Below are 15,682 nucleotides of genomic sequence, written 5' to 3'. Positions count from 1 at the left end.
CGTAGGCACCGGATTAGTGATGGATAATTATGCCCGATGCGGTTCATCATGTAACAGTCATAACATAGGGTGACACAGAACTAGCTCCAATTCATCAATGTAATGTAGGCATGTATTCCGTAAATAGTCATACGTGCTTATTGAAAAGAACTTGCATGGCATCTTTTGTCCTACCCTCCCGTGGCAGCGTGGTCCTATTGGAAACTAAGGGATATTAAGGCTTTCTTTTAATAGAGAACCGGAACAAAGCATTAGCACATAGTGAATACATGAACTCCTCAAACTACGGTCATCACCAGGAGTGGTCCCGATTATTGTCACTTCGGGGTTGCCGGATCATAACACATAGTAGGTGACTATAGACTTGCAAGATAGGATCAAGAACTCACATATATTCATGAAACATAATAGGTTCAGATCTGAAATCATGGCACTCACGCCCTAGTGACAAGCATTAAGCATTGCAAAGTCATAGCAACATCAATCTCAGAACATAATGGATACTAGGGATCAAACCCGAACAAAACTAAATCGATTACATGATAAATCTCATCCAACCCATCACCGTCCAGCAAGCCTACGATGGAATTACTCACGCACGACGGTGAGCATCATGAAATTGGTGATGGCGGATGGTTGATGATGACGACGGCGACGAATCCCCCTCTCCGGAGCCCCGAACGGACTCCAGAACAGCCCTCCCGAGAGGTTTTAGGGCTTGGCGGCGGCTCCGTATCGTAAAACGCGATGATTTTTTCTCTCTGATTTTTTTATCTCTGGAAGCGAATATATAGAGTTGGAATTGGCGTCGGAGGGCATCCTGGGGGCGCACGGTCCGCTACCGCGTGCGGCTACGGCGGGAGCAGTAGCGACGGGGCCGAGGTCCTTCATGCGTTCCAGCCGTCCTCCCATGCTGCAGCGGTGAGAAGGTGACATGGCTCTCCGTACACGAAGAGTGGAGTCAAGTCAAGTACTTATATACTTGGCCTCTACTGCTGCTCCATGTACATGGAGAAGAACAGACAAGCGCTCATTCATGCTTTGTTCCACTCCTTTGCGCTACATTACTGGAGGTGACATTTTCCTATCTCTCTATGTTGTAACAAGCCTGCTGCCTAAATAGTTAATGGATTTTTTATTTAAATTTATCGCTGCTTAGTGCTTTGTTGCAATTGTTCACCCAAGATTCTTATATATAATCTGAGCGTATGTAGGCATACTTAGCTTTGCTATTCCATTTTTTCTGGCGCATAGAAATAAGAGTATTGTCCAGGTTAGGTATTCAATTGAGTATGGTATTTGGATTGCTATCAGAATGTCTTTTCTATGCATGTGATTTCTCACATCTGGTTATAATATTTGTGAAGACGTGCATTGCACGTGCACTTGGAAGCGGGCCCGTGGCCCGCGCTGGACGGCGTCGACGCCGACCCGAGCCACCTCGTCCGCGTATTCTTGGAGCTGTGGCTGGTCGATTTACATGAAATTAATTCCCTCAGTTCTGGTGGCAAATATAATACACATAATCCATATTGTTATGCACTAGCGTGTATGTGTGAAATAGATGGATTATGGTCCCGTACCCAATAAGATGGATATGTATGTGTGTGTGTTAGAGAGAGAGGGAGAGGGGGATAGAGAGTGAGGAAGAGGGAGGGAGAGTGTGTGTCTGTGTGTGTGAGGATTTGATGGTAAAAAAGGTCGCCAATGTCGTAATATTGAACTCTTAAAGTTAATGTGGCCCCGTTGCAACGCACGGGCGTTCTTCTAGTAACACATAGTAGGTGACTATAGACATGCAATATAGGATCAAGAACTCACATATATTCATGAAAACATAATAGGTTCAGATCTGAAATCATGGCACTCGGGCCCTAGTGACAAGCATTAAGCATAGCAAAGTCATAGCAACATCAATCTCAGAACATAATGGATACTAGCGATCAAACCCTAACAAAACTAACTCGATTACATGATAAATCTTATCCAACCCATCACCGTCCAGCAAGCCTACGCTGGAATTACTCACGCACGGCGGTGAGCATCATGAAATTGGTGATGGAGGATGGTTGATGATGACGACGGCGACGAATCCCCCTCTCCGGAGCCCCGAACGGACTCCAGATCAGCCCTCCCAAGAGGTTTTAGGGCTTGGCGGCGGCTCCGTATCGTAAAACGCGATGATTTCTTCTCTCTGATTTTTTTCTCTCCGAAAGCGAATATATAGAGTTGGAGTTGGCGTCGGAGGGCATCCAGGGGGCCCACGAGGTAGGGGGCGCGCCCTAAAGGGGGGCGCCCCCCACCCTCGTGGACAGGGTGTGGGCCCCCTGGTCTTCATCTTTGGCGAGGATTTTTTATTATTTTTTCTAAGGTGTTCCGTGGAGTTTCATGTCTTTCCGAGAATATTTGCTTTCTGCACATAAAACAACACCAAGGTAATTCTGCTGAACATAGCGTCAGTCCGGTTTAGTTCCATTCGAATCATACAAGTTAGAGTCCAAAACAAGGGCAAAAGTGTTTGGAAAAGTAGATACGACAGAGACGTATCAACTCCCCCAAGCTTAAACCCTTGCTTGTCCTCAAGCAATTCAGTTGACAAACTGAAAGAAAGAAAGAAAAACTTTTACAAACTCTGTTTGCTCTTGTTGTTGTAACTATGTCAAGCCAGCATTCAAGTTTTCAGCATATATCATAACTAACCACATTTGTAATAATTCTCAGGTCTCATAATTACTCATATCAATAGCATAATCAACTAGCAAGGCATAATAATAAATCTCGGTCGACAACATTTTCTCAAAACAATCATAATATGATATAACAAGATGGTATCTCGCTAGCCCTTTCTGATACCGCAAAACATAAATGCAGAGCACCATCAAAGATCAAGGACTGACTAGACATTATAATTCATGGTAAAAGAGGTCCAATCATAGTCATACCCAATATAAATTAACAATGATGAATGCAAATGACAGATGTGCTCTCCAGCTAGTGCTTTTTAATAAGAGGGTGATGACTCAACATAAAAGTAAATGGATAGGACCTTCGTAGAGGGAAGCAGGGATTTGTAGAGGTGCTAGAGCTCAGTTTTGAAACAGAGGTAAATTGTATTTTGAGCGGTATACTTTCATTGTCAACGTAGCAACTAAGAGATGGCGATATCTTCCATGCTAAACAAATTATAGGAGGTTCCCAAACAGAATGGTAAAGTTTATACTCCCCCTCCACCAACAAGCATCAATCCATGACTTGCTCGAAACAACGAGTGTCTCCAACATACATCAGGTCCCTGGGGGAGTTTTGTTTGCAATTAATTTTGATTTAGTTTGCATAAAGCATGGGACTGGGCATCCCGGTGACCAACCATTTTCTCGTGAGTGAGGAGCGGAGTCCACTCCTCTTGAGAATAACCCGCCTAACACGGAAGATAAGGACAGCCTTGGTTGATACATGAGCTATTCGAGCATACAAAACAGAATATTTATTTGAAGGTTTAGAGTTTGGCACATACAAATTTACTTAGAACGGCAGGTAGATACCGCATATAGGAAGGTAGAGTGGACTCATCTGGAATAACTTTGAGGTTTAAGGGATTGGATGCACAAGCAGTATTCCCGCTTAGTACAGGTGAAGGCTAGCAAAAGACTGGGAAGCGACCAACTAGAGAGCGACAACAGTCATGTACATGCATTAAAATTAATAAACATTGGATTCAAGCATGAGTAGGATATAATCCACCATGAACATAAATATCGTGAAGGCTATGTTGATTTTGTTTCAACTTTATGCGTGAACATGTGCCAAGTCAAGTCACTTAAATCATTCAAAGGAGGATACCACCCCATCATACCACATCATAATCATCTCAATAGCATGTTGGCACGCAAGGTAAATCATTATAACTCATAGCTAATCAAGCATGGCACAAGCAACTATGATCTCTAATTGTCATTGCAAACATGTTTATTCATAATAAGTTGAATCAAGAATGATGGGCTCATCATATTTACAAAAACAAAAAAGGTCGAGTTCATACCAGCTTTTCTCATCTCAGTCAGTCCATCATATATCATCATAATTGACCTTCACTTGCACGACCGAACGGTGTGAATAATAATAAGAGTGCACGTGCATTGGACTAAGCTGGAATCTGCGAGCATTCAATAAACAGGAGAAGACAAGGCAATATAGGCTCTTTGGTTAATTCAACAATAATGAATAAGAGCCACTACAACAATTTAATTATGGTCTTCTCCTACTGACCCCCAAAGAAAAGAAAAGAAAAGAAAACTATTTACACGGGAAAGCTCCCAACTAGCAAAAGAAGAACGGGAAATATTTTTGGGTTTTCTTTCTTAATTACTACTACAACAGGAAAGTAAATTACTACTAATTTTTTTGGTTTTCTTAAGGTTTAACAAACACACAAGAAGAAAGCAGGAAAAAGAAAATAAACTAGCATGGATATTACAATGAAAGAGTATGAGCACCGACATCTAGCAATGAGTGTGTGTGAACATAAATGTAATGTCGGTGAGAAATACATACTCCCCCAAGCTTAGGCTTTTGGCCTAAGTTGTTCTATTGCTAGGGATAGCCTGGCGGATACCCGTAGGTGTAGCTGGGGCCGTACTGCGACGAAGAATAGTTGGGATCATACTGATGTGCAGCAGTTATAGCCTGCTGAGCTGCAGCGTGGAGTCGGGCTGCCTCCGCACTCCTCTCATACTCATCTGCCTCCTCTCTAGTAATAGTATATCTTCCTTTTGTCTGTGAATCAAAAAGGGCAGGAGCAGGGAGAGTAATACGGACAACGTGTCGTTTGTTAAAAATTAAACGATATAAGAGAGGTGATTCAGGCCTCTCGACAAACTGGTGCGAAGCCATAGAGTCATAATCTAAATATGCAGGGGGAAACTCCGTATCACCCTCACGGATGTCTATCTCAAGAAAATTGGCTAAACGGGTTGCATAAATTCCTCCAAAGAAATCTCCATTATGTCTATTATGATGCAACCTACGAGCTACAATGGCTCCCAAATGATAAGATTGGTCTCCTAACACAGCACTCCTGAGAATGCTAAGATCAGGGACACACATGTGACATGCTTCATCCTTAGCATTTATGCATCTACCGATAAAGAGAGCAAAATAATGTATAGCAGGAAAGTGAATGCTCCCTATGGTAGCCTACGTTATATCTCTAGATTCCCCTACAGTTATGCTAGCAAGAAAATTTCTAAATTCAGATTTAGGGGGATCCCTCATACTGCCCCATGATGGAAGTTTGCAAGCAAGAGTGAAATCCTCTAAGTCCATTCTATAAGATTTGTCGTAAAGATCAAATATGACTGAAGGAGAATTACGCGAAGATGAATACTCAAACCTCCTCACAAATGAACTTGTGAGATCATGATACTGGGGGCATTTGTTAGCCTCAAAACCCTCGAGACCGGCATTGCGCAAATATGCTTTGAATTGTTCTTTAATTCCCGCACGGTCCATAAAATTTTTCGATGGCCATTCGCAGGGCCGTACTGGAGCGTCTCTTGGTGGATCCTCATCAGCATCGCGCATAGCAATTCTGGGTCCTTGCTTCTTAGAGGAACCACCTTGGAACATCTTCCTAAGCATATTGTTTTTCTGTGAAAATTTCTGAAATTTTTAGTAACCTCAAACAAAAGTGAACCAACTTCAATAAAACTGATAGCAACTACGCCTACAAGTGCCTGGAGCCTATATCAAGCACTAGAACTACTTGGAACCATATAAATTTGACATGCAAGCTCAAGAACATGGTCACCTATGCAGCACAAATTTGCAAAGAATAGAGCACTAGAACAAAAACTAATTGGACCAATGGAGGAGTCACATACCAAGGAACAATCTCCCCAAGCAGTTTTGCGAGAGGTGCTTTGAGCAAGGAGATTGAAAATCACAGCAAAAGTGGCTGGAACTCGTGCTTGAGTTAGTTTTTCGGGTTTGTGTGAGACAGAGGAAGAAGATGGGTGCTGGGATAAGTGGAGGAGAGCCACCATGGGCCCACGAGGCAGGGGGCGCACCCTAGAGGGGGGGCGGGCCCACCACCCTCGTGGCCAGGTGGCAGCTCCTCCCGTGGTAATTTTTGCACAGTAAATCCTCAAATATTCCCGAAAAAATCATATTAAATTGGCATGGCATTCTGACGACTTCTATTTTCGGGATATTTTTAGATTGCACAGATAAGCCAGGAAACAGACAGAAAAATACTATTTTTACTTTATTTCTACTAAACTACAGAAAATATAAAGAGGGTACAGAAGTTTGTGCATCTAGTTTCATCCATCTCATGCTCATCAAAAAGAATCCACTAATAAGGTTGATCAAGTCTTGTTAACAAACTCATTCCGATAATCATGAAACCGGAGAAATTTCGAATAACACTAAGTTACCTCAACGGGGATATGCACATCCCCAATAATAAGTATATCATATTTCTTTTTGAAAGTAGGAAGAGGAAATTCAAAACCTCCAAATTTAATTGATGGGATCTTTCCAATGGAGTTGATACTATGAACTTGAGGTTGTTTCCTCGGAAAGTGTACTGTATGCTCATTGCCATTAACATGAAAAGTGACATTGCCTTTGTTGCAATCAATAACAGCCCTTGCAGTATTAAGAAAAGGTCTTCCAAGAATAATAGACATACTATCATCCTTGGGAATATCAAGAATAACAAAGTCCGTTAAAATAGTAACGTTTGCAACCACAACAGGCAAATCCTCACAAATACCAACAGGTATAGCAGTTGATTTATCAGCCATTTGCAAAGATATTTCGGTAGGTGTCAACTTGTTCAAGTCAAGTCTACGATGTAAAGAGAGAGGCATAACACTAATACCGGCTCCTAGATCACATAAATCAGTTTTAATATAATTTCTTTTAATGGAGCAAGGTATAGTAGGTACTCCAGGATCTACAAGTTTCTTTGGTATTCCACCCTTAAAAGTATAATTAGCAAGCATGGTGGAAATTTCAGCTTCCGGTATCTTTCTTTTATTAGTAATGATATCTTTCATATATTTAGCATAAGGATTTGTTTTGAGCACATCAGTTAATCGCATACGCAAAAAGATAGGCCTAATCATTTCAGCAAAGCGCTCAAAATCCTCATCGTCCTTTTTCTTGGATGGTTTGGTAGGAAAAGGCATGGGTTTCTGAACCCATGGTTCTCTTTCTTTACCATGTTTCCTAGCGACAAAGTCTCTTTTATCATGACGTTGATTCTTTGATTGTGGGTTATCAAGATCAACAACAGGTTCAATTTCTACATCATTATCATTACTAGGTTGAGCATCATCATGAACATCATCATTAGTGTTTTCATTAGGTTCATGTTCATTACTAGATTGTGTTTCAGCATCATACATAGATATATCATTTGGATTATCTGGTGGTTTAGCAATAGGTTCACTAGAAGTTTGCACAGTTCTATCATTTTTCTTTTTCTTCTTTTTAGAAGAACTAGGAACATCAATATTATTTCTCTGAGAATCCTGCTCGATTCTCTTAGGGTGGCCTTCAGGATACAAAGGTTCCTGAGTCATTCTACCAGTTCTAGTAGCCACTCTAACAGCATAATCATTTTTCTTACTATTCATTTCATCAAGCACTTGTTTTTTAGCTTTAAGTACTCGTTCTACTTGAGTGGTAACCATAGAAGCATGTTTGCTAACAAGTTTAAGTTCACCTTTAATATTAGCCATATAATCACCCAAGTATTTAAGCATATCGGAATCATAATTCAATTGTCTACCAAAATAAGCATTAAAATTTTCTTGTTTGACAATAAAGTTATCAAACTCATCAAAGCATTGCCTAGCAGACTTATAGTGAGGGATATCACCTTCATCAAATCTATAGAGAGAATTTACCTTTACTACCTATGTTGGGATATCGGGAGGTTCTTCAATAAATAAAGGATTCAGATCGTATACTTCTTCAACAGGCGGTATATTAAGACCATGTATTTCTTAAATAGGAGGTAAATTCTTAACGTCTTCATCTTTAATACCTTTTTCTTTCATAGATTTCTTTGCCTCTTGCATATCTTCGGCACTGAGAAATAAAACACCTCTCTTCTTCAGAGTTGGTTTAAGAATAGGCTCAGTAGTTGGAGCAGGAGGTGGCTCAGGAGGTGCCCAATTATTTTCATTTGTCAACATATTATTCAATAGAATTTCAGCTTCATCCGGTGTTCTTTCCCTGAAAAGAGAACCAGCACAACTATCCAGGTAATCTCTAGAAGCATCGGTTAGTCCATTATAAAAGATATCAAGCATTTCAGGTTTCTTAAGAGGATGATCAGGCAAAGCATTAAGTAGCTTGAGAAGCCTCCCCCAAGCTTGTGGGAGACTCTCTTCTTTAATTTGCACAAAGTTGTATATTTCCCTCAAAGCAGCTTGTTTCTTATGAGCAGGGAAATATTTAGCAGAGAAGTAATAAATCATATCCTGGGGACTAAACACACAACCAGGATCAAGAGAATTAAACCATATTTTAGCATCACCCTTTAATGAGAAGGAAAATATTTGGAGTATATAGAAGTAACGCGATCTCTCATCATTAGTGAACAGGGCAGTTATATCATTTAACTTAGTAAGATGTGCCACAACAGTTTCAGATTCATAGCCATAAAAAGGATCAGATTCAACCAAAGTAATTATGTCTGGATCAACAGAGAATTCATAATCCTTATCAGGAACACATATAGGTGAAGTAGCAAAAGCGGGGTCAGGTTTCATTATATCTCTAAGTGATTCTTTGCTCCATTTAATCAATAACCTCTTAAGCTCATATCTATCTTTGCAGGCTAAAATAGCTAAAGAAGAATCTTTGTCAAAAAGATAACCTTCAGGAATAACAGGCATATTTTCATCATCACTATCATCATCGTATTCTGATTCATCAATTTCTCTTTCTCTAACCCTAGCAATTTGTTCTTCAAGAAATTCACTAAGGGGCATAGTAGTATCAGGCATAGAAGCAGTTTCATCATAAGTATCATGCATAGTAAGTGGCATCATCAATAACATGCGACATATCGGAACGAATAGCAGAAGCAGGTTTAGGTGTCGCTAGCTTACTCATAACGAAAGGTGAATCAAGTGCAAGACTAGATGGCAGTACCTTACCTCCCCTCGTACTTGAGGGATATATTGTTGTCTTAGCGTCTTTCAAGTTCTTCATAGTGTCCAGCAGATATAAATCCCAAGTGACTCAAAGAATAGAGCTATGCTCCCCGGCAACAGCGCCAGAAAAAGGTCTTGATAACCCACAAGTATAGGTGATCGCAACAGCTTTCGAGGGTAAAGTATTCAACCCAAATTTATTGATTCGACACAAGGGGAGCCAAAGAATATTCTCAAGTATTAGTAGCTGAGTTGTCAATTCAACCACACCTGGAAACTTAGTATCTGCAGCAAAGTGTTTAGTAGCACACTAATATGATAGTGGTGGTAACGGCAGCAAAAGTAAAGACAGTAAAAGTAATGTTTTTGGTAATTTGTAGTGATTGTAACAGTAGCAACGGGAAAGTAAATACACGAGAACCAATATATGGAAAACTCATAGGCACCGGATTAGTGATGGATAATTATGCCGAATGCGGTTTATCATGTAACACCCATAACATAGGGTGACACAAAACTAGCTCCAATTCATCAATGTAATGTACGCATGTATTCCGTAAATAGTCATACGTGCTTATGGAAAAGAACTTGCATGACATCTTTTGTCCTACCCTCCCTTGGCAGCGGGGTCCTATTGGAAACTAAGGGATATTAAGGCCTCCTTTTAATAGAGAACCGGAACAAAGCATTAGCACATAGTGAATACATGAACTCCTGAAACTACAGTCATCACCGGGAGTGGTCCCGATTACTGTCACTTCGGGGTTGCCAGATCATCTCTACTCCTAATGGAGCAATTGGTAGTCTCGCTTCCAGTTTTTTTCGTCCCACCACTTTTGTCCGGTTTTTTTCATAGGTTAACCGTCGTAGATTTTTTTCAATGCTGGTTTCTTATTCACCGGTTTATTTACCCCTCGGCTCTTTCCTTGCAAATCAGCACTTTCCAAACGTGCACGCAATCACGGATCTAAATTTACTAACTTATCCAAATCAACCGATACCTTCCATTATTGCAAATTTCTTTAGGAAACAAATAATAGATTTTAAGGAAACAAATAAAAGATTTTAAAGACGCATCATACTTTACTAACAATCACTAAAAATCAAATCTAAATTAATTAACCTTACCTTAATCACTCAATCATTTTAATTAGAAAACATTTTCTTTCCTAACTGCACCCCGCTTAGTGTGCACATAACAATCCGAAGTAATTAGAGTCACATGATTGAATCCATTTATTTAGAGCGACATGATTGAATTCATTTATTAACAATAATCCTCACCAAAAGTGCGTTTAGCAATTTTAGAGGGCGGACCAAAACTCTGCCATCCGCTCGCCCGCGTTTGTTTAGGTACAGGAAAAAATGGCATATGGAAACAACACAACCGGGGCGGCGGCGCAATCTTCGGGGATAGGGGATCAGAGGAGAAGGATTGGCCTGGCAGCATGATCGGGGTGCTTCCCCACGGCCGCGGCCGTCCTCGCGATGCCACCTACCCGAAATCAACGCTGATCCCTGCCGTCAGCCGAGGCGACGCCGCCTGCCCTCCTACCCATGGTCCGCTGCCGCGTGCGGCTACGGCGGGAGGAGTAGCGACGGGGCCGAGGTCCTTCATGCGTTCCAGCCGTCCTCCCATGCTGCAGTGGTGAGAAGGTGACATGGCTCTCCGTACACGAAGAGTGGAGTTCAGTCAAGTACTTATATACTTGGCCTCTACTGCTGATCCATGTACATGGAGAAGAACAGACAACCGCTCAATTATGCTTCGTTCCACTCCTTTGCGCTACATTACTGGAGGTGACATTTTCCTATCCCTCTATATTATAACAAGCCTGCTGCCTAAATAGTTAATGGATTTTTATTTAAATTTATCGCTGCTTAGTGCTTTGTTGCAATTGTTCACCCAAGATTCTTATATATAATCTGAGTGTATGTAGGCATACTTACCTTTGCTATTCCATTTTTTCTGGCACATAGAAATAAGAGTATTATCCAGGTTAGCTATTCAATTGAGTATGGTATTTGGATTGTTATCAAAATGTCTTTTCTATGCATGTGATTTCTCACATCTGGTTATAATATTTGTGAAGATGTGCATTGCACGTGCACTTGGAAGCGGGCCCGTGGCCCGCGCTGGATGGCGCCGAGCCGACCCGAGCCACCTCGTCCGCGTATTCTTGGAGCTGTGGCTGGTCGATTTACATGAAATTAATTCCCTCAGTTCTGGTGGCAAATATAATACACATAATCCATATTGTTATGCACTAGCGTGTATGTGTGAAAATAGATGGATTATGGTCTCGTACCCAATAAGATGGATATGTGTGTGTGTGTTAGAGAGAGAGGGAGAGGGGGACAGAGAGTGAGGAAGAGGGAGGGAGAGTGTGTGTCTGTGTGTGTGTGAGGATTCGATGGTAAAGAAGGTCGCCAATGTCATAATATTGAACTCTTAAAGTTAATGTGGCCCTGTTGCAACGCACGGGCGTTCTTCTAGTAACACATAGTAGGTGACTATAGACTTGCAATATAGGATCAAGAACTCACATATATTCATGAAAACATAATAGGTTCAGATCTGAAATCATGGCACTCGGGCCCTAGTGACAAGCATTAAGCATAGCAAAGTCATAGCAACATCAATCTCAGAACATAATGGATACTAGGGATCAAACCCTAACAAAACTAACTCGATTACATGATAAATCTCATCCAACCCTTCACCGTCCAGCAAGCCTACGATGGAATTACTCACGCACGGCGGTGAGCATCATGAAATTGGTGATGGAGGATGGTTGATGATGACGACGGTGACGAATCCCCCTTTCCGGAGCCCCGAACGGACTCCAGATCAGCCCTCCCGAGAGGTTTTAGGTCTTGGCGGCGGCTCCGTATCGTAAAACGCGATGATTTCTTCTCTCTGATTTTTCTATCTCCGGAAGCGAATATATAGAGTTGGAATTGGCGTCGGAGGGCATCCAGGGGGCCCACGAGGTAGGGGGCGCGTCCTAGAGGGGGGCGCGCGCCCCACCCTTGTGGACAAGGTGTGGGCCCCCTGGTCTTCATCTTTGGCGAGGATTTTTTATTATTTTTTCTAAGGTGTTCCATGGAGTTTCAGGTCTTTCCGAGAATATTTGCTTTCTACACATAAAACAACACCAAGGTAATTATGCTGAAAACAGCGTCAGTTCAAGTTAGTTCCATTCGAATCATACAAGTTAGAGTCCAAAACAAGGGCAAAAGTGTTTGGAAAAGTAGATACGACAGAGACGTATCAGGCCTCCCCCTTCGTTAATTGCTGGAGGGGGAAGAGGGAAGGGCCTAATCCCCTCTTTCCCTTCTCCCACTCGGCATCCTTCCATGGGGGGGCGCCACCCCTTGTGGGCTGATGTGCTCCCCTCTTATGGCCCATATGTCCCATATCTTCTCCCGGGGGTTCCGGTAACCCCCCCCCCCCCGGTACTCCGATAAATACACGATTCACTCCGGAACACTTCCGGTGTCCGAATATTGTCATCCTATATATCAATCTTTACCTCTCGACCATTTCAAGAATCCTCGTCATGTATGTGATGTCATCCAGGACTCCGAACAACATTCGGTCACCAAACCACATAACCCATATAATATTAAATCGTCCTCGAACGGTAAGCGTGCGGACCATACGGTTTGGAGAACTATGTAGACATGACCGAGACACCTCTCCGGACAATAACCAATAGCGGAACCTGGATGCTCATATTGGCTCCTACATATTCTACGAAGGTCTTTATCGGTCGAACCGTTATGGCAACATACGTTATTCCTTTGTCTATCGGTATGTTACTTTACCGAGATTCGATCGTCGGTATCTTCATACCTAGTTCAATCTCGTTACCAGCAAGTCTCATTACTCGTTTCGTAATACATCATCCTGCAACTAACTCATTAGTCACTTTGCTTGCAAGGATTCTTATGATGTGTATTACCGAGAGGGCCCAGAGATACCTCTCCGACACTCGGAGTGACAAATCCTAATCTCGATCTATGCCAACTGACCAAACACCTTCGGAGATACCTCTAGAGCATATTTACAATCACCCAGTTAAGTTGTGACGTTTGATAGCACACAAGGCATTCCTCCGGTATCCGGGAGTTGCATAATCTCATAGTCGAAGGAATATGTATTTGACATGAAGGAAGCAATAGCAATAAAACTGAACTATCGTAATGTTAAGCTAAAGGATGGGTCTCGTCCATCACATCATTCTCCTAATGATGTGATCATGTTATCAAATGACAATTCATGTACATGGTCAGGAAACCTTAACCATCTTTGATCAACGAGTCAGTCAAGTAGAGGCTCACTAGGGAGACAGTGTTTGTCTATGTATTCACACATGTATTTAGGTTTCCGATCAATACAATTCTAGCATGAATAATAAACATTTATCATGAATAAGTAAATATAAAATAATAACTTTTATTATTGCCTCTAGGGCATATTTCCTTCATCCTCCCACTTGCACTAGAGTCAATAATCTAGATTACATTCTAATGATTCTAACACCCATGGAGTCTTGGTGTTGATCGTGTTTTGCTCGTGGAAGAGGCTTAGTTAACGGGTCTGCTACATTCAGATCTGTATGTATTTTGCAAATCTCTATGTCTCCCTCCTTGACTTCATCACGGATGGAGTTGAAGCATCTCTTGATGTGTTTGGTTCTTTTCTGAAATGTGGATTCCTTCACTAAGGCAATTGCTCCAGTATTGTCACAAAATATTTTCATTGGACCCGATGCACTAGGTATTACACCTAGATCGGATATGAACTCATTCATCCAGACTCCTTCATTTGCTGCTTCCGAAGCAGCTATGTACTCCGCTTCACATGTAGATCCCGCCACGACGCTTTGCTTGGAACTGCACCAACTGACAACTCCATCATTCAATATAAATACGTATCCGGTTTGTGACTTAGAGTCATCCGGATCATTGTCAAAGCTAGCATCGACGTAACCATTTACGACAAGCTCTTTGTCACCTCCATAAATGAGAAACATATCCTTGGTCCTTTTCAGGTACTTCAGGATGTTCTTGACCGTTGTGCAGTGATCCACTCCAGGATTACTTTGGTACCTCCCTGCCAGACTTATAGCAAGGCACACATCAGTTCTGATACATAGCATAGCATACATGATAGAACCTATGGCTGAGGCATAGTGAATGACTTTCATTTTCTCTCTATATTCTGTAGTCGTCGGACATTGAGTCTGACTCAACTTCACACCTTGTAACACAGGCAAGAACCATTTCTTTGACTGGTCCATTTTGAACTTTTTCAAAACTTTATCAAGGTATGTGCTTTGTGGAAGTCCTATTAAGCGTCTTGATCTATCTCTATAGATCTTGATGCCTAATATATAAGCAGCTTCACCATGTTCTTTCATTGAAAAACTCTTATTCAAGTATCCTTTTATGCTATCCAGAAATTCTACATCATTTACAATCAACAATATATCATCCACATATAATATTAGAAATGCTATATAGCTCCCACTCACTTTCTTCAAATATAGGCTTCTCCAAAAGTCTGTATAAAACCATATGCTTTGATCACCTCATCAAAGTGTATATTCCAACTTCGAGATGCTTGCTGTTGGTGTCAAAATCGGCGGATCTTGGGCAGGGGGTCCCGAACTGTGTGTCTAGAATCGATGGTAACAGGAGACGAGGGACACAATGTTTACCCAGGTTCAGGCCCTCTCTATGGAGGTAATACCCTACTTCCTGCTTGATTGATCTTGATGAATATGAGTATTACAAGAGTTGATCTACAACGAGATCGTAATGGCTAAACCCTAGAAGTCTAGCCTGTATGGCTATGATGATGAGTATCCTGTCCTATAGACCTAACCATCCGGTTTATATAGACACCGGAGGGATCTAGGGTTACACAAAGTCGGTTACAGAGAAAGGAATCTTCATATTTGATCGTCAAGCATGCCTTCCACGCTATGGAGAGTCCCATCCGGACACGTTGAGAGTCTTCGGTCTTCGTATCTTCGCAGCCCATCAGTCCGGCCCATGGCTAACAGGCCGGACGCCCGAGGACCCCTTAGTCCAGGACTCCCTCACTTGCACCAGTCCATACACTACAAAAAACCTGTTAATCCATGATAGATTTCGAATGACGTTCTCAAAATCCGTCACCAATAGGGTGCCATTGATGATGGTTTCTCTAGTTCGTCACGAAAAACGTCATCGATCAGCAAAATGAAAATAGGCACCCAAAACGGTAGCCCCCTTATGACGGACACAAAGAAACCATCACAGAAACCGTCATGGAATGAGCAGTTGGGCCTAGTTTTTTTCTTTATACATCATCCAGTCCGTCACGAATGGCTCTTGCTGATGTGCCGCGTATTTTTTTCCTTCTTTTGTCCCACATGTTAGTCCTTGCTACATCTAGCGGTACACATGGTGTCATGCGAGCTTGTCGTACTATGGGACCCACATTTAAGTGTGTC

Source organism: Triticum aestivum, chromosome 5B (genome assembly GCF_018294505.1).
Source record: "Triticum aestivum cultivar Chinese Spring chromosome 5B, IWGSC CS RefSeq v2.1, whole genome shotgun sequence".
NCBI lineage: Eukaryota > Viridiplantae > Streptophyta > Magnoliopsida > Poales > Poaceae > Triticum > Triticum aestivum.
This window is presented reverse-complemented; position numbering follows the sequence as displayed.